Source organism: Myodes glareolus, chromosome 16 (genome assembly GCF_982192425.1).
Source record: "Myodes glareolus chromosome 16, mMyoGla1.1, whole genome shotgun sequence".
In the NCBI taxonomy this organism is placed as follows: Eukaryota; Metazoa; Chordata; class Mammalia; order Rodentia; family Cricetidae; genus Myodes; species Myodes glareolus.
In genome coordinates, this window is record NC_142041.1 from 17,705,124 (window position 1) to 17,723,474 (window position 18,351).

The 18,351-nt window shown below is 46.8% G+C and overlaps 1 protein-coding gene and 1 long non-coding RNA gene across 4 annotated transcripts in view; one reads left to right on the forward strand and one right to left on the reverse strand.

The window, feature by feature from the left end:
- The window catches only part of LOC146891410 (uncharacterized), a 61,477-nt gene extending 53,638 nt beyond the window's left edge, over positions 1-7,839 (reverse strand). Inside the window, exon 1 of the long non-coding RNA XR_015735088.1 lies at positions 7,013-7,839. This is a non-coding gene — a long non-coding RNA (uncharacterized LOC146891410). The remainder of the gene's footprint in view (positions 1-7,012) is intronic.
- Lpar1 (lysophosphatidic acid receptor 1) overlaps positions 6,481-18,351 on the forward strand; it is a 111,329-nt gene continuing 99,458 nt past the window's right edge. Inside the window, exon 1 of one of the 3 annotated variants that reach the window (XM_048420354.3) lies at positions 6,481-6,672. The gene's annotated coding sequence lies outside the window, so the exon portion shown is untranslated. Of the gene's footprint in view, positions 6,673-6,824; positions 6,957-9,121; positions 9,302-18,351 lie in introns of those variants that run through there. The other 2 variants (XM_048420355.3, XM_048420356.3) reach the window with 2 other exon arrangements.

An 18,351-nucleotide genomic window follows, 5' to 3' on the forward strand; every position in this document is an offset into this window, starting at 1 on the left:
ATGAAAAAGCAGATCACATACTTCCAACATACAACAGCACAGGTATACATTACCATTCCAAAACATAGGTGCGAAGAGTGAGGAGATGCTGAACCAAAGCAAGACTGAAAACCAGCTGGGCACACTCCAAGCCCTCCATCTCCATGTCTGTTGCCAAAATGCTCTTCAGATCTCCAGCTCCTCTCAGCTTTGTTGACTACAACACACTTCTTTCTCTTGGGCTGGTTCCACTCCTTGTTAGCAGCAACCCTTGGCAGGTATCCCATGGCTTTGGCATCTCCAGTGGGGTCTCTAAGGCAATCCAGGCTTCACCTTCACAGCTTCCCACACTGATCTCTCTAGGCCTCTATTCAGGGACACGCTGACACACACCTGGCCCCAGTGGCTCTCCTTAGTTATGGAGAAAGATTCCATAACCCCTTTCATCTGTCCTTGACTTCCAAGCTAGAACCATGTGGCTGCAGCTGTCCAGTTCTGCTGCTTGCTAGGACTGGAACACGGCCTCCTCATTCAACGAAATCTTCACTAGTTTTCTGGTTGTGATGGTTACCTTCGCTGGTTAAGTTTAGCTGTCCTTGAACTCACTCTATAGACCAGACTGGCCTCGAACTCACAGAGGTCTGCCAGTCTCTGCTTCTGACGTACTGGTATAAAAGGTGTTCATCACCACATTGGGCTCTAAGTTTTTCTTTAATTCCTTTCCACAAGTTGGAAAATTAGCTGGGTGGAATCTTACCCTGAGGTTACCACTCTCCCTTTATTCCATTTCTTAATCTGTCTATCTCCTTGAACAAAGGACTTAGCTCCATTCTACTTTCTGGTGCTCCTTTTCTCAATCTCTACATTTTGTCTTTTTACTTGCTAGCTTGCTCCTTTTCATTATAAATCTTCATCAGAGTTAACACTAATAACCACCCGACAGTGTCTAAATTACACTGTTTTGAGGTTTCCTCTACCAAGGGAATTAATCCAAAACTTTCCACTTTTGCCTCAGGCAGACTCTTCTGACAAGGGCAAAAGGCAGCCATGCACTTCACAAAACTATCCCCAAACCAGCCTTCTAGGTCACGTCCTAACATTCTTCGCCTCTGCAGGCTCTTGGGCCAGGCCCCTAGAGTTCAGATCATCCTCATCACCACTGTCTTCCATGCCCCTACTAAATGCCCATTAAGCCCAACTTAAAACATTCAACTGCTTTCCTAATCCACAGTCCCAAGTTCCAGATCCCTTGAAACAAAAACATTGTCCAACCTATCACAGCAATATTACTGTCCCTGGTACCAACATCTGTGTTAGGGTTTCTATTGCTGTGAAGAGACATCAGGACCATGGCAACTCTTAAATCTCTCTCTCTTTCTCTTTCTCTCTCTCTCTTCCCTTTTTACATTCTGGCCTCAGTTTCCCCCTCCTTTCTTCCGAGCCCCTCCCTCACCTCCATTCTGCCTCCCCCCAACTCCTCCTTCATTTCTACTCAGGAAAGGTCAGGCCTCCCGTGGATAACAAGAAAACATGGCATATCAAGTTGGAGTAAGATTAGGCACCTTCACTCATATTAAGGCTGGTCAAGGCAACCCAGTATGAGGAATAGGGCCTCCAAAACCAGCAAAAGGGTCAGTGACAGCTCCTATTCCCACCCTTAGGAGCCCACAAGATTAAGTTACCCAACCATACCGCATGTACCTCTGTACATGGCCTAGGTCAGTGCCATGCAGGCTCCCTGATTGTTGGTTCAGCCTCTGTGAGTCCCTGCGAGCTCAGTTAGTTGGTTCTGTGGATTGTCTTGCACCACTGCAGTTCTTATAAAGGAAAACATTTAACCGAGGGTGGTTTGCAGTTTCAGAGTTTTAGTCCTTTATCATCATGGCAGGGCACGAGGCCTGCAGGCAGACACGGTGCTGGAGAAGGAGCTGAGAGTTCTACAACTTGATCCACAGGCAACAGGAGCAACTGTGTGTCACACAGAGCATAGCTTAGCATAGGAGACCTCAAAGCCTCTCTGCACCCCCCCCCCCGCTCCACCCCCACAGCGACGACACTTCCTCTAACAAAGTTACACCTATTCCAACAAAGCCACACCTCCCAATAGTGCCACTCCCGGGGGGGGGCATTTTCTTTCAAACCACCATAATCATTTTGTCAAGGTCTGCAAAAATTATCTTAATAGAGTTCTATGCACTACTTTATAAAATGTGTTTAGCTATCTTAAGATGACACTATGTTATCTATAAATGATGGCCCCCTTGTTTTTAACCTTTATATCATCTAATTTCTTTCTCTTGCCTTCCTTTGTTGGCAAGGGGCCAGAGTTCACTGTTGAATGTACATGATGCAAGCTGTCTTTGTCACTAACCTGAATAAGACCTCAACAGAAGGATCACTAACAGAAGTACCTCCAGACCAGTTTGTTGGTAGCAATGCCTGATTTTGCCTGAGAAATTCTTCCAAAACTGTAATTGAAATCTTCACATTCATAGTTAATTCTTCTTTCTTGTCTGTTTTGCGAGAAGCGTTCCTACCCTCTGTCTGATGCAGTAATATTTTGATTTGTCCACCTTTCCGACCCTTGCTTTGTAGTTATGTTTATCGTGAGCCCGAAAACTGTCAGCACAACACATGCACCTGTGCTCTCACCCTCTTTGCCCTCCCTTACTTGTGGGTCTCTGCTGTTTACTCAACTAGGTAGGGCGAAGGAATTACCAGCCCCGGGTCTGCTTCCAGCATCCTCCCAGTTATTCACACGGAGATGTGTGATTAGGCACAGGCAAATGCGTGATCACTCGGCTTCAGGTTCTAGTTTTCTTGCCGGCCTTATGTACACTGGGAAGCTCCATGTGCAGCCCCAGCTTCTAGTGCCCTTTCCTGGAATGTCCTTAGGCCCATCCCAGGGAAAAACACTAGAGAAGCTGAATGCGGGGAGATGGAAGAGACCCTTTGTCAAGCAAGCTGAAACCCTAAAAGATGCCATTTCCCCAAATTTATTCTTGAATCAATTTCTCCACCAAAGAGGGGAGGGAACATTCCAGCAAATCTCTGAGCTGAGAGTTTTGGTTGCACGCTAGTAATTTTTTGTTTGCTTTATTTCCAGAGGGAAGGGAACTCAGGGAGGAAGAGGGAAGTAGGGAGAACAGGCAGCAAACCCTCTGAACCAACGACAGTATCAAAGGAGCAGCAGATGGCTCTTCAAAACCCAGTAATGCTTTTCTGTTTACAAGTTTTGGGTCACTAGATAATCCGTGTGCTTTGAGATGTTTCGTGTGTGTGTGTGTGTGTGTGTGTGTGTGTGTGTGTGTGTGTGTGTGGTGTATGCACAGGCACCCATGTATGTGGAGGCCACATGACATCAGGTGCCCTACTCTGTCACTGCCTTCAAATCCAAGTCTTTCACCGAGCCAATTCCTAGCAATCCTTCCATGCTGCTGCGAGTGTTTTGCCTCTTGCTTGACAGCAGGAGCAGCTTGCTTGCCTTTTTTTTTTTTTGCCACTGCTGAAGAAGCACATTCGACTTAGCAATACCCAGGAGAGACACATTAGCACTAGGGTGACCATCCAAAGAGAGTTGGGGGACAGGAGGGCTCCAGACAGACATTAAATAAAGTGTGTCTAGACATCCTCTTCTCTTCACATCCAGACAACATCATAGATGTTAGGATTTTAAGGAACTTATTCAAATACATTTTCCTGGATAAAGACAACTTGGAACATGGCTCATGCCTGTGACGCCAGCCTTATGGAGGCTAAAGGATTGCTGAGAGTTTGAGACCAGCCAGCCTTGGATACATGGTGCCTTCCAGGCCAGGATGGGCTACATTGTGAGACCTTGTATCATAACAACATGTAAAATCAAAACAAGACAGCTTGGAATTCTGTGAAATACAGTGCACGGTTGCATCCTGTTTTACAGACTTGGACCTCATTTGGAACTGGCTTTGATGGTTTAGTCTAGGTTTGGCCCTACTGTTGGATTGTAGCTTACTGTCTCTCTTTTGTGCTGGACACCTAACCTACTTCTGGTTGTTGACCTAAAGCTGGTTGCGGAGCTGTCTCATTCAGACAGGCCTTTGCTTGTCAGCCAGACAGGTCTGTCCAGCCAGACCTCTTGTTTATTTCATCTTTGGCTGTGGTAGATGGAATAAGGAAGAGATAAAGCAAGTAACTTGGTATGTGTGTTTATGTGTATATGTGCATACATGTGTATATGTGTGTATGTGTGTGTGTGTGTGTGTGTGTGTGTGTGTGTGTGTGTGTGTGTGGTGGGCATCAAAACCAGCACATGCTAGGTTAGCAATCTACTCCTGAGGAACATCTTTTCACCCCTACTGTCCTGGTGAATACATGTGTTGAATGAAGAGAGACATCCCTGTTTGAGGTTGGGAAGGACCACAGAGTAGCTAAAGTAGTTAATACTGCAATAGTTGGGATAGAAGCAACTACATTCCTCAAGAAGGCAAGGGATGAAGCCAACATATTAAAATTAATCAATGTGAGTGCAAGCTAAGAGAAGCCCACTTATCGTGTGCCTTTAACCAGTGAGGAATGGCTAGCCATGGCAATCCCTTTAAAATATTCTTCTCTTTAAGTATGGATGTTGAGAAACAGAACAGGTGGGGTGAGTAGAAAGAGAAAGAAAATTAAGCGATAAATAAGATTATTATGAATTTAGTGGTGCTATAGTGAAAGCCCCTTTCAATGTATTCTTAGATTTTTTAAAATACATATGTATACTACCTGATGGTTTTCTATTCATCCCAACTTCCTAATAGTTTAAGATCAGCCATCATTATTTGTGATAGGAAGTAGTTTATATTTATAGGTTTATTTATCACTTATTTTTGTGGTGCTGGGGCTCAAGCTCAGGGCTTTGTACTTGGCAGGCACTGTACCTCCGACTAACACCTGCCATGGGATGCGTTTCTGCTTGTTGTCAAGAACAGAGTTGCTACTGGGTATGACAATATTAGCAATATTAAGGAGTACTTTTTATATTTTAAGTAGATAATTATAAAATAAGTCATAACTTGGTAGAAAAGGAGTTTGGAAAGCAGAGTCTTTTAAAAAGAGATTTAAAGAGTTTTTAGAGAGGGGGTCTTGGCCATGTAGTACAGACTGTCTCAAGCTCCCCTGGGCTGAGATTACAAGAGGGTGTCACCAAGCCTGTGGAGCTCGAACCATACTTTTTAGAAGTAAACAGGTTTGGATAATAAATGACCAGCTTTTCAGTTCAGCCTTGAACACTACGAAACACCACGGACAGGAAATGGCCATGGTCCTTTCAAGTCACAACCTGCTGAAGGCTTGAGAACTTTCCACCCCCACCAGGGTCTTATCAATGGAGCCCATTGCTGTTGGCAGGGACCTCTTTCTACCAGGCAAGGGCTTGGCGGTCAGATCCATTCTCTCACTGCCTTTCATTCCCCATCAGCTATGGTTACCTCAGCTGGTGCTACTTTACTGTGGTCCGACAATCCTCCATGTCCCCCAGGCTAGAGATGGTTAGGCCTTTTACTCCTAGGGGTCTGCTTTTGACGCATGGAGGACACAGCTATGGATAGAGGTGAAGAATTCCGATGACCCGGGAAAGCCTGGGGTGGGGCTGGAAGCAGGTGGATGGGCTGGCACCGAGAGACCTCTCTCTCTCTGCTGCTCTGTCTACTGAGTCACGTTAGGCTTCTGGGCTGGTACTCTCCAGAAAGTGATTCTTATGCCCTGCTCCCGCCCACACCTCCAGGTGTGCTCCCCCTCCCCGCCCTGCATTTAATTACTCCCTGAAAATCATAGCTTGCCCTTGCAAAGTTACACTAGGAGAGCGGAAGAGAAATTTATAATCATAGAGCCAGGGGCACAAAGCCGCAGTCACTTTGATTTGCAGTTGCAAAGACACGGAGACTTATGCACCTTTTTCTTCTTCTTTTTTTCTAGCGGCAAAGCCAACCCTTTGGCCTGCCGCTTTAGGGCCTCGCCGGTAGAAAGTTTGCTCTTACTGCAAAGTTTAGAAACTCAACTAGGAGGAGGCCCACATCAAGTCACCAAGTCTTTTTCCTTTTCTTTTCCCTTTTCGGCTCTACTGTTCGGGCTTTTCAAACGAGGGAAAAACAACAAGACAAAAATGTACCATGCAGGGAGTCAACCAAAGCTGTGCAAGCGGCTAGGCGCTGGGGTGAGCGCAGGAGGGGGCAGGGGTAACGGGGTGGGTGTGTCCGATGTGGAGGGTTGGGGGAGAGCACCAGGAAGGTACTGAATGGGAGGCTTAGGCTACCCTCATCCGCCACCCCCCCCCCCCCCGCCATAGCAGCTCGGGAAGTTCAGTGAATAACTGGGGGAGGGGACCTCAGGAGTTAGGGGCACTGGGGGAGTCACGCAGGTAAGGGGAGCTGCTGGGGAAAGGCGCCGGGGGCGGGGTGCGGGGAGTTGCTGATTTGTGCAACGTGGATGGGGCAGAAAGAGCCAGAAGGCGGAGGGAGAGGAAAGGAGGCTGGCACCAAGGCTTCTTTCCCTGCCGCCCGCCTGCTCGCAGAGTCCGGGAAGTCGGGACTGGGCGGCAGTGACGCCCCAGGACTCTTTTTTCCCCCTCCGAGCGAGCGCAGCGCTACACTCATAGCCTCCTGGCCGTGCCCGGGTGAGGCTTGGGCTAGGCTGGCCCCGAGGCTGCGGGGACTGCGGAGCTGGACGTAGCAGGTAAAGGCGCGGGCGGCCGGGTGTCCCCCGGCGCGGGTGGCGACGGCCCCGCCTCCCATCGGCGCGCTCGGCTCGCGCGGTCCCACCACCCGCGGCTTTGTGGCCCTGCGCGTGAGCGCCTGGGTGTGCGCGCGCCCGCGGGCCCGGAGTGGGTGGGTGTGCGCGCGTGTGTGAGGCCGCCTGCAGGAGGCGAGGCTGCCCTGGCCTCCCGCACCAGCCGGTGGAAGCCAGCCGGGGAGGGAAGTCGCCTCAGCCGCCCGGCGGCCCTCCTGCCCTTTGGCCAGGTCAGTGCGCCCCAGGGTCCGTCCGAGTGACGCGGAGGTGGCCTCCGGTTGGTTACCTGGGGTCGGATTGGGGGCGCGAGAGGGCTGGCGTGGGGCACTCCGAGTTCCTTGATGCCGCGTCCCCGAGGACTTAGATGGCCCGGGTTGTCCCAGCGTCCCTGCGCTCCGCTTGCTGGTGACTTAGTCGTCCCTTGACTCTAAGGAATTTAAAGTTAACATGAAGTCGCCTGAGGCTTAGTCAGTACCTGGGAAAAGCAAGGCAGGGGAGGGACCTGGCTTTGCCTGAATGGGTTGATCCGTTGTGCTGGCTCCTGTAGGAAGAGTTTACTGCGAATGCTTTTAAACTTTAGGCTGTTTTTTCTTTGCTGCCATTTGGCCTTTGATGTGAGGCATCTAGGGCTTGTTGCTGCTTCCAGGCTAGGGTCCTGGACAGTCTCTTTTCTTCCTCTCCTCCCCTTTTCTTTCTTTCTCCCTTTCGCTCGACGGTTTTCTTTTTTCTTTTTAGTTCACAGCTACGGGGATTTCTTCCATGTGGGTTTCCAGCGAGTACTGGCTTGTGAACGTTTCACTCTTAAGCTGTACCCATCGTCATCGATGCCTATTGCTCTCTGCAAACAGAAGGTAGCTGGTTATTAACGCAGAATCCTCTATTCTTTCCAGCAGTGCTGTGTGCTTGTGCTTTTGTGTAAGTGTCCTTTGCTCGCCGAACAAGACTGTGAAGTCGGAGGTCTGAGTTTCAAAGTCTTAGGAAAACGGAAGAACATATTCTTTGGTCAGATAGAATGGATACCAAGGAAGAGAAGTCAATTAGGCGTAAGGCCATGTGCATCGCAGTGAATACTGTTTCTGCCCTTGGTTCTCCAAATGCAACATTATGAATAATAATCACCAGGGCTCTGGTATATGAAAGTCGAATTTTTTTTTTAAAAAAAAAACTTTTATTTCCCCTTTCTTTGGTCTTGAGTGTTAATTTGAGGGAAAAGAAATGCAGAAAGAGAGGAAAGTCGCCGGAGGCAGGAAGGTTGAGGAGCGTGGCTGCAGAGCTGGGCCTTGTCCTCAGAGCCCCCGGTACACAGCGTCCCCTAGCGGCGCAACCCGGGCCTGCTCTGAGCTCCTGGTCTTGGTGTCAGGAAAAGGAATGGGTGGTATGATCTTTGCTGTTCCATCTATCTTTCCAATAACTGGGAGCTGGTGGTTATTGCGGGGGACTTCTCAATGATAGAATAAGTCGAGCGGGGAAATGGTAGTGCAACAGAAAGAAAACGGGGAAAAAAATAAAGAAAGAAACCCATTATACAGGGGTGCTTGGAGGTAAGGAACTTCCAGTTTTTCCTTTCTTTGCCCACGAGGGAACCGGCAATACGGTCTACTTATTATTACAACCCGGTGAGGCTGCTTAAAGCTGACATCAGGACTAAGTGATCCTTGATGTCTGACTGTCTGCAGGGTCAAACCTGCAGGGCAGAATCACCTGCCCTCTGTGCTCCTTGCATCCTCAGGTCAGGAGAGGGGCTGTGGCTCTCCAGAGCTCAGCATCCCTGTGGGTGATGGGTAAGAAGTCACAGAAGTGAGAATTTAAGTGGCAGCGTTTTGGAAACTTCTGTTTTCATTCAAAGCTAGTACTTTCCAGAATGTAATTTGATTTTGTTTTTCAGATTGTATCACAGATGTCGGGTTGTACAGAATCGGCTCTGTTTGCCCTAGTGGGACACTCAAGGGAAGAGTAAATTCTAGTTGCTGAGTCTTTGGGCTCACAAGAACAGTCTGAAATCTGTGATTTCTAGGGAAAAGGATTGCTCCAGATGCTTGGTAGAAAAGTCTGTACTCCGTGCTGACTTCGCTGGGAAGCTACGAGTGTGCGGCTCTTAATATCTTTAGAAGTTTAGTTTAAGGGCAAATTTTTAATGCTGTGCTTAATATGTGGTCGCCTTACCCTCAGTATATCCTTCCTTCCCTCCTTCCCTCTCATCCTTTCTCCTTCTCCCCTCCCACCATCCCTTCTCCTTCCTCCCTCCCTCCATCCCTCCCTCATTTCCTCCCTTCCTCCTTGCATCCCTCGCTGCTCTCCTCCTCTCTCCACCCCTTTCTCCCTCCCTCCCTCCTTGCATCCCCACCTGCCCTCCCCCTGTCTCCCTTCTTCCCCTCCTTTCTCTCTTCCTGCCTTCGTCCCGACTTTCTGCCCTTCGTTCTTTCCTTCCCCCTTTGCTCCCATTTCTTCCTCCTTTCTTTCCTGCCTCCCCTCTTTGGTACCATCACGCCTACACATGAGGAACATGCTTTCCTTTGAAGGTGAAGAAGGATGTCCTACAAACTGACCCATAGCCAGCTCTGACTCTGTCCACGAGGTCAGCATCTTGCTCCTGTCTGGTTTCTTACCTTTTGCAAAGCAGGATAATTCCAAGTCTCTATCGTGTTAGCAGTTAAGTAGCTGTTGTGGGTGTGTTAGACTGTTGGGAGCGAAGGAGAAAACTCTAATCCAACAAGCAGCCATTGAATTCTTGTTGTAACAGGTACAAAGAGGGTGAGGAGAAAGTTCTAGAGGGAACTGAAGTGCAGACGGTGGGAAATACAGATAACCGTGGTGTAGATAGTGAAGAGGGTAGCTGGGTCTTATTGCTTCACTGTGGGGTCACGGAGAAACCTGAAGAACCTGGACAGGCCAGGGAGCCAAACAGCCGGAAGAATGGCCTGTGTCTCCAAGATCAGTGGGGAGAGTGAGGACCTCTCAGAGGTGGCTGTAATCAGGGTCCCTGGCGATGAAGGAGGCCTGGGTGTTATTTTAAGATGCTGTGCTGCGACATTATTTAATCCTAAGATGCGTGAAGCCCCCGACTTGGACAGCCTAGCAGCAGGGTGGAGGTGAAATGCTTGAGAGCTGATTGAACAAGTGTTCTCTGCGTTCCATTGTAAGCTCGTAGCTAGGAAGGTGTGTGGCACCATCGCCAGTTTATTTCATGTTATCATATAAAGCGTCTGGAACAATCTGCGTGTCATTTCTTTCCCCCTTTACTCCCTCCAGACGACAGCTTCCTTTTGGGAAACTTAGTTTGGTGAAAACGGATGAGGCCCGTGGGTTGCACAGGGCCTCGTGGGGCCTTTTGAGCGTGTGTGTTCAAGCCCCTCCGCAGACACAAAGCTGTGCATCGGTGGGTGCTTTTCCTGTTTGGGGAACAGCTTGTGGGTTAATGCTAATTTAAACACAACTCTTCTCCACACTGGAATTCTTGACCCTGTTTATATTATACATAGCATCTTAACCACAGTGTGGAATATGTGTAGTACAGACGAGAGAGGCTTGTTATTCGCGCAAAAATCGGGCTAAAGGCTCTTTTAAAGATCCGGGAGGTATAGAGCCCTACAAACCCTCTATGGTGTTTGATTTCCAGTACTCCCTTAGAAGTGCCCTGCGGGGTGATGTGCACGGATTTTATTTTCTCATCTCTGAGGCAGTTAGCTCGTTATATCTCAGGGGAATCTCAGTGGAATTCCTTCAGGGGAGCAAGGACCCCTCTCCTGCCTTTTGGATCACTCCTGGGAAAGGCCGAGCTTTTCAGCTGCAAGTCAACCTGACTGGGGTGAAGATTCTGAGTTACCCTTGAGTCTAGAATGCAAGGCTGCCTCGGAGACTGATCACTAAAAGAGATTTGGTTAGCGTTTGTGATCTTCTGGATGCAATTTGAAGGCATGAACCTTTTAGTAACTTTTAATTTGTTCATTTACTTATTTTTTTAAAAATCTTCAGCAAGGTGTGAGGACTTAGGCTTGCAATGGCTAAAAAAAATCAGCTAGTTGACTAATTTTGGTAAGTCCCAGGCTAATGTACTTTATTTTAGGGTTCTCAATGGGTTACTTTTTTTTTTTTAAGTGAGTGGGGGATTATATTGCAATTTCTTGGCCCTTTGTTTTAGTAAGTTCATGCATAATGCACTTTACTTTAGGATTCTCAAGGGGTCATATTTCTTTTTGTTAGTGAGTGGGGGATGGTGTTGACATTTCTTGGCTCTTTGTTTTAGTAAGTTCATGTATTTATTTATTTAGTAAGTTCATGCGTTCATCCTTATACTACCTGGTTGCTGGCACAGGGCCAAGGGAATTGTATCACTACCTGGACAGTCTCTTCCACCACCCCAACGCTGTTCCGGGAGGCTTTAACCCTGGAGCTCACATGAAAGCCAGGGCTTCCCTCCCCGCTTCTGGAAATGAAAGGGAACTATTTTAATGCATCCACGGATTTAGGTTATAATTTATTTTCTTTTTGTGGTGCCGTTTTTAAAAAAGCGATATAATAACAGGGCAGACTCTTCACTTTAGTCCAGCGCTAAAACAAACATGTACGAGCCTGAGTGAGCCGGGGTGTGCTTATGGTAGAATAGGAAGAAAGGAAAGCGCTTTCAAAACCAGTCTCTTCCTCTAAAGGGGAGAGAGAAAGCTTCACTATTGGCATGAAACTTTGGATCTCCGCTGAAGTTGAAGCTGTCACTTAGAGGATATTTTATCAGTTGTGGACATTCTGTGTGCCTGTGCTTCCAGGATGCAAGTTATCCTGGGGGGGCTGTGCAAACTGTTCCCCACAGCAGGTTCACCACCTCCCCCTTCATTTACTCCAGCCCTCCCCTTTCCCTTGCTCTTGTGATAGGGTCTTATAAGGTAGCTCAGGTTAGCCTGAGCCATGAGACACTGCCTGGCCTCTGACTCATAGCAACCCTTCCTGCCTCAACAACACCCCAAGGGTTTGGATGAGCCACCACCACACCCGGATTTCCTTTTTTATCCCCCATTATCTAAATTTGAAAATCGGCTAGATTAGTCTTCCTGTCAGTGTACTCCATTCAGGTCTCTTTCCCTGTATCCCGGTGATTCTCCCAACTCTTCGCTGAATTTCCGCCCCAGTGAAGATAGTCCTTGCTCTTTGGAGGGAGGTAGATACGGGGCAGAGGAGGTAAGATCCTCTCACGCCCAGAGGTATGTATGTAACTGACTGTTGGTGCAGATAAGTCTTGCTAAGTACCAGGAATGGACAGACATGAACAATGCAAGACCCCCCCCCCCCCCCCGCCCTGCTCCCCAACCAAGAATCCAGTGAGGGTTCCCAATGATGGGTTCCTGGTACTCTGGGAACATCAAAGGCAAAGGGGCAGGGACACCTGGCCTTAGGAGTCAAGGGTCAAGGCAGTGGAAGTGGAAATGCTGAAGATGGGGGAGGACCCATAGATTAGAATCTGGAAGATTAACTAAACCTGGGGAGAACAAAAGAGATCAAGCTGGAGGGCGTTAGGAGGCCTGGAGACTGAGCTCTGCTGTGTCTGGTAAGTCAAAGGGCTTTTCTTTTTACATTTGTGAACTAGGAACACTATTTGTTTCTACTATTTGTTTCCCAAGTCTAGTTTCCATTCTTCATGTAACCCCATCTATGGCTCATTCAGGCATCCCAAGTTCAGTGGGTATTAGTTAGTTGTGCATCTACGTCTGGGGGACAGTCGGAAACAAGCTGTGTAAGGCCTCTTCTCTCTTCTATCATGGAGATGGCGTTCCATCATGTTTCTCTCTCTCTCTCTCTCTCTCTCTCTCTCTCTCTCTCTCTCTCCACTCCTTCACACCAGGTCCATCATGTTCTCTCTCTCTCTCTCTCTCTCTCTCTCTCTCTCTCTCTCTCGCTTCACTCCTTCACACCAGGATCACACCATGTAGCTCAAGCTGGCCTTCAACCTGCAGTTTGTCTTTCTCTGGTTCCTAAGCGCTGGAATCACAGTTATACACCGCCATGCCTCATTGTTTTTCTGTCGTATTATGTGACCAGCTGAAGGTTTTCTGAAACGCCTTCACTCAAAACGGCTTTTGAGTGGATTCTTCTGTTTCAGCAGCTTCTTCAAAGTCCTCCCAGTGTTTCTCCTGGGTGAAGGAGGCAGAGCCTGGTATCCAGGCCTTCGATTTATAAGCTTAAAACAGTTGACCGAGATGTCCCTGTAAATGTGGAGCCAGACACAGCCGTGCCTTGTCTGTAGCTTGCTTTCTTTCCCTTCTGGATACCCCTCCTTCTGACCCAACTTGTGTTTGAGTTTCTGCACTCAGTTTATGGCTGTCTTCCTAGAAAATTTCGAGTCTGGTGTTTGACTTTGATGGTTTTGGTGGGATCACCTAAGATCCAAACATTGTAGAAAGCGTCCAACCAGAAGAGAGGCACTGTGTGCCTTTGCGAGTGCAGACGGTTTTTAGTGATCCAAACCGTACACGTATGTCAAAGTAACAGATGTGATCTCTGCCACTTCTGCTGCCTATCTAAGGCAGCTGCTCCGTCATCTATTTGCCCCCTCCTCCACCCAGCCTTCCGTTCTTGACTTGATTGCTCACGCCTAGATCGCTGTGTATACTTTGTTTGCACGCACGGATGTATTTTCATACATTTGTGTGTAATCACGCCAATGTGGTTCCATTTGTCTCTCCTCCCCCTGGTCTTAGCCAGGCTGTACCCAAGGTTGCCATCAAAGGTGACTAGCGGAAGCCCGAATAACATGGCCTCGTCTTGCCTACAGCCTGACTTTGTTCAGTAGAGTTCTTGTCAATGATTTAAGGGAGACTTATGAAGCGGGGAGGGAGGGGGTGGGGGGTGGGGAGGCACAACAGAAAACTGTTTCCAGCTGCGTGACACTCAAGATGAATAATGTCATTGCAGGGTGTGTTCTTTCCACAAGGGCTCTGCTGCCCCTGGGTCTCCAGCAAGCCGGGGGGGGGGGGGAGGAGGGACATCTGGGGGCCTTTTGTGAGGTGGAAAATGAAGTACCAGGGGAAGACCTGGATCTACTTGTGGAACGGAGACAGGTGGAGTTATTCATTGTAGGGCAGGTTTCACTGTGGGAGCCTTAAACAAAGCCTCCCTCCCCCAGCTCCTTAGAAGTCTAATCAGGCCATGATAAGGATGGCCTGTCTCAGGTTGGAGGAGCACAGCACCGCTAAAGCGGGACTGCCTTTTGTTAAGGGGTCACCTGCCTCCCCGGACTCTTGTTTGTTGGGGAAGGATTGCCGTCACATCAGGAAAATGAAGCTTTCCTTCTGCCACTCTGTTCACTGCAGTTCCACGGAGAAGCCCCTGACCTCCTTGCTGAGGAGACCCAGACAGAACAGTTCAAAGGCCAGGGCAGTCAGACTGATGTTTCCAGATTCAGCAACATCTGCTTTCTAGTCGTTTTTATCTGAGATCCTGTCAGTGAACGCTCATGCATCTAATCTCTTAGAGGATTCTGGGTCTTCATGCACGGCTGAGAACACTTAGGAAGAGAAATTCAACAGCGGACCAAAAAAGCCCAGGTCTTGCTCTCAATTAGATTATAAACATGGAAAGATTCAAGCCAAGGATGACTCAAATCAGGCAGCTAGTGATAAATACTCCAAACCAAAGTTTAAACAGAATTCTCCGCACACTTCTGAGGGTGGAGGGAGAGCTCCCTCTGCCTTGGAGAAGATGAGTGATTGGCATGACAGCTGGGTGCTGGTGTCAGGGCCCTGGCTAAGTTTATTCCATGCCTAAGAATAAGAAGAGAGACTCAGAAGGAATGCGTGTGAGCAACAGGCTTGGGAAGATGCCTGGAATATATGGTTTGACAAACGGTGCGGGTGTGCAGGGGCCTGTCTTATAGGCTGAAGAAGGCACCGAACTATGAACTAAAATGAATGCCATTACCAAATAAGACACCAGAGTATGAGAGGGTTGCCATGAGGTTTGCTCGTTCTAGATATATCTACAACTACAGAGGCAGGTGTGTTCTCCTGGGAGTGGGAAATCTGGGTGCAAAGCTTAGTTTCGAAGACAGAGTTTGCCATGTTCAGGAAGACTCACAATACATAGGATATGATTTATTAAACACCATTGAAATGTATGTGGAAAGCTAGTTGGAACTTTCAAAGTTAGAGGATGTATTCAGACCTGGGATATGTTTCGGTAAAGTGCTTGCTTAGCCCACGTGAAACCCTGGGTATGATCTCTGCCATGGCACAAACTTAAGTGTGTTGGTGCAAGCAATATAGATGTAGGAGAATTCCTGAGAGTTCAAGGTCAGCCTTGCCTGCAGGAGACTCTGTCTGGGAAGAGAAAATCTACAATAATGGTTTAACAAGGACAAGATGTAATTTTGATCTTTGAGTGTTTTTCTCTAGTAGAGAACTGAACGCAACCAGTCACTCCTTGAGCATACATTATGGCTTCTCTTGATGGCATGGTTCTGGGTGGGTGGCTTAGACATGTAATTCCTGCTACTTGGGAGGCTGAAGCAGGAGGGTCTCAAGTTCAGGGCCTGCCTAGGCCCTGGAAATAAAATATTTTATATGTGATGGGATAAAATTCAAATGATGGGGTAAGTTCAAAGCTGGCCTAGGCAACTTCAACAGAGTCTCTCCCAATGAAGTTAAAAGAGGATCCGGGATAGCTCGGTGGTGGAGCAATTGCCTAGCCCCGTCCAAGGCTATAATGTCAGTCCCAGGCACCACCCAAACCACCCAAACCCCAAACAGGAAACGGTGTGGATTTTGGCATGATATTCTTTGGTGAGCACAACTCTCACCTCACCCCCAGCAGTCCTTTCCAGTTAGGATTGTCTGAGAAATAGTCTTAAAATTGTTGGGAGATTAATGGTGATTTGGGGGCTAGCGGAAGGAACAAAGCAGTTTTAATTAGCGCTAGAACTTGCTGTGGGACTCCTGTTGCCGCCATGACTAATAAAGGGAAAACTGAATCCTCGGAGGAACTTGGAAATCCCAGGAGCCTAAAAGAGCATTCTGAGAAACCCTAGCAGGCTCCCATGGAGGTTCTAGAAAAATCTAGTGAACTGCTTCATTGAGGTAAACAGTAGAACTTGGTCCAACTCTTTTTTTTTTAAACCTGGATTTAAACAACAACAAAATAAACTTTTTCTGAATAAGATTTTATTTCTACTTTAGATAATTATAGTGTCATGTCTCTTACATGACACTAAGATAAATTTTTTTTAAGCTGTTATGATTCTTTAAGTGTGTGCATATTTCATTTGGTAGTGAAAGCAGGGCCCACATTTGGGAATACTTGGACTGGATAGGAGATTCATCTGTAGTCTCTCTGCTCAGTAAAGTCTTCCTGATGCTGGCTGTGGTGGCTCACACCTATTGTCCTGGCACTTGGGAGGTGGAGGCAAGAGGACCAGGGACCCAAGGTCATCTGCGGCTATATAGCAAATTTCAGCCCAACCTGGGTGGAATGAGACCATGTCTTCAAAACCCAAATCAAAACCAAACTTCTTTATTGCATTTTGGAATAATTCCTTGCAGTTCTTAAACTACTAGGACCTACTGAATATTTAATAACGTTTTGCTTTGTAGCTAAACTGTCGATGCAATCTATGAAAGTATTTTATATTAAATGTCCAATGATAGGGAGAATAATCACGACATGTGATAAGCTCCATATTTAATTATCACCTTCTATCTCTGTTTATCTCTCATCAGTCTCTCCAGGGCTTGTGTTTCTTGGCCCATTGTTACCGGCTATTGACTTCTTTATCCCTACTCCAAACAGTCTCTACACCTGAGCCTACCCACACAAGGACCGTGGCCTCCAGGGCTTTCTGTTGACTGTTGTCTCTGTTGAGAAGTTTTTCTCTCCAATGATCTAAACGCATATTGTCACCAGGTCTTTACTCAAAGCTCACTACCTTCTCAGCGAGGCCGAAGCCATCTCTAGCTCCTGCCTGTAAAATAGAATGATCTTTCCTGTGTGTCCAGCTTGCTCCCTAGTCCCTTCTTCACTGTATTTTTGACTTCTTAGTTGAGGAAAAAATACTTTTTTTAAAAAAATTTTCATTTTGTTTTCTGATGTTTTCCAAGTGTTCAGCACAATACACTATACACGGCAGAAAGTTTTTTGAATAAAAAACTTGAATGAATGAATTTAATTGTCATAGTTAATTACATTTAATTATGATAAATAAATAAATAACTACATAAAGAAATGTATTTGTGGTTGTTGAGCATGCTAGAATAACTCAGATATAGCCTTGACTTCATGATGTTTACAGTTCAGTGAAGGCGGAGATGGCTTTTGGGGGGCTCACCCCGTAGCTTTAGGAAAACACAGTGGAAGAGGCAAGGCTGCCATTGTTTCTGAGATGGAGGAAAATGGGCCTGCGATTTGAAGGGGGAGCTAAATGAACTGAAAATGCGATGTGGGGTTGGAACAGGAATGGGGGGCGGGTGATGAAGACAAAGAAAAGTTGGTTCCTGGGAAAGAAAATGGGACCCAGCTTTTCATGTCTTGAGTTGAAATGAAGTCATTGGTTTTAAATGATGAGATTATGTAAGGGTAGGCATTTGTCATACTTATTGGTATTTTTGATGGGCAGAGCTTCATTTTGAATGCTTTTTAAAATCATCAGCAGTATTTTTATTTTAAACTTTGCTCATTTGTGAGGGAGTAGGGATTTTCCACTTGAAAGTGGGAATTTAAGCCCATGGAAGTAGCTTCAGTTCTGTGTCCGGCAGATGATGGCTCTGTGGACTGTATGCCTAAATTCTTTGTTTTATGCTAATGTTATTTCCTGCAAAATTTGAAACAGTACAGGAGAACAAATGTTCCTACAGGGAAGAGAGGTTCCTGGAACAGATACTAAAGCAAGGTCAGACTTGAAGCTCACTGCAACAAGAGTTCCAATAAAAAGCTTCTTTGAAAAAACAAAATAAACAAAAAATAGGAGTTATAAAGTGAAATGTATAAATAAATTGAAAAGGAAAACCACAAAATTCTTTGATGGGTGTCAGAGTTAGATTGAAACTTATTATTTGAACATTGACATTGCAAACAGAGAAACTTACGGACATACTGTTAAACAAGCAGCAACCAGCAAACCTGAAGACCAGATGTGCCCAGCTCACCATGCTGCAGATGTACAGAGCAAACAAGACATGGAAACAAGACAAAAAGAAAAGGCCAAGAAATACAACAGTAGGCAGAACAATGTAAAATTGCCTTTTTTTTTTGCAGTATAAGATCAAGTACAAGACATCCTATGTGATTTAACCCATCAATGATGGTAACTGTAATGGCGGCTCTTACACTAATAAGGTCAGATTCTTCATTTGGGCACTTCCTTATGTCTAGCTCATTCCTGAGACTGATCACCAAGGTCTAACAATCCGATTTCTTTATTTGTCTAAACTGGCTAACATGTCCAACCAGGACTTAATAACTCATCCTAGCCCAGGCTTCCCCATTTTCTCCCTAAAAACCACTCCAGCAGAGACACCTACTGTTGTCTTTGTCTGATCCAGAGGTAGCAACCCCCCCCAAATTAAGCCCTCCAGGGTATTAAATCTCCTTTGTGCTGAGAATTTGATGTCTGGGTGTGTTCTGTGCTGACTCCGAGGCCCCTTCATCCAT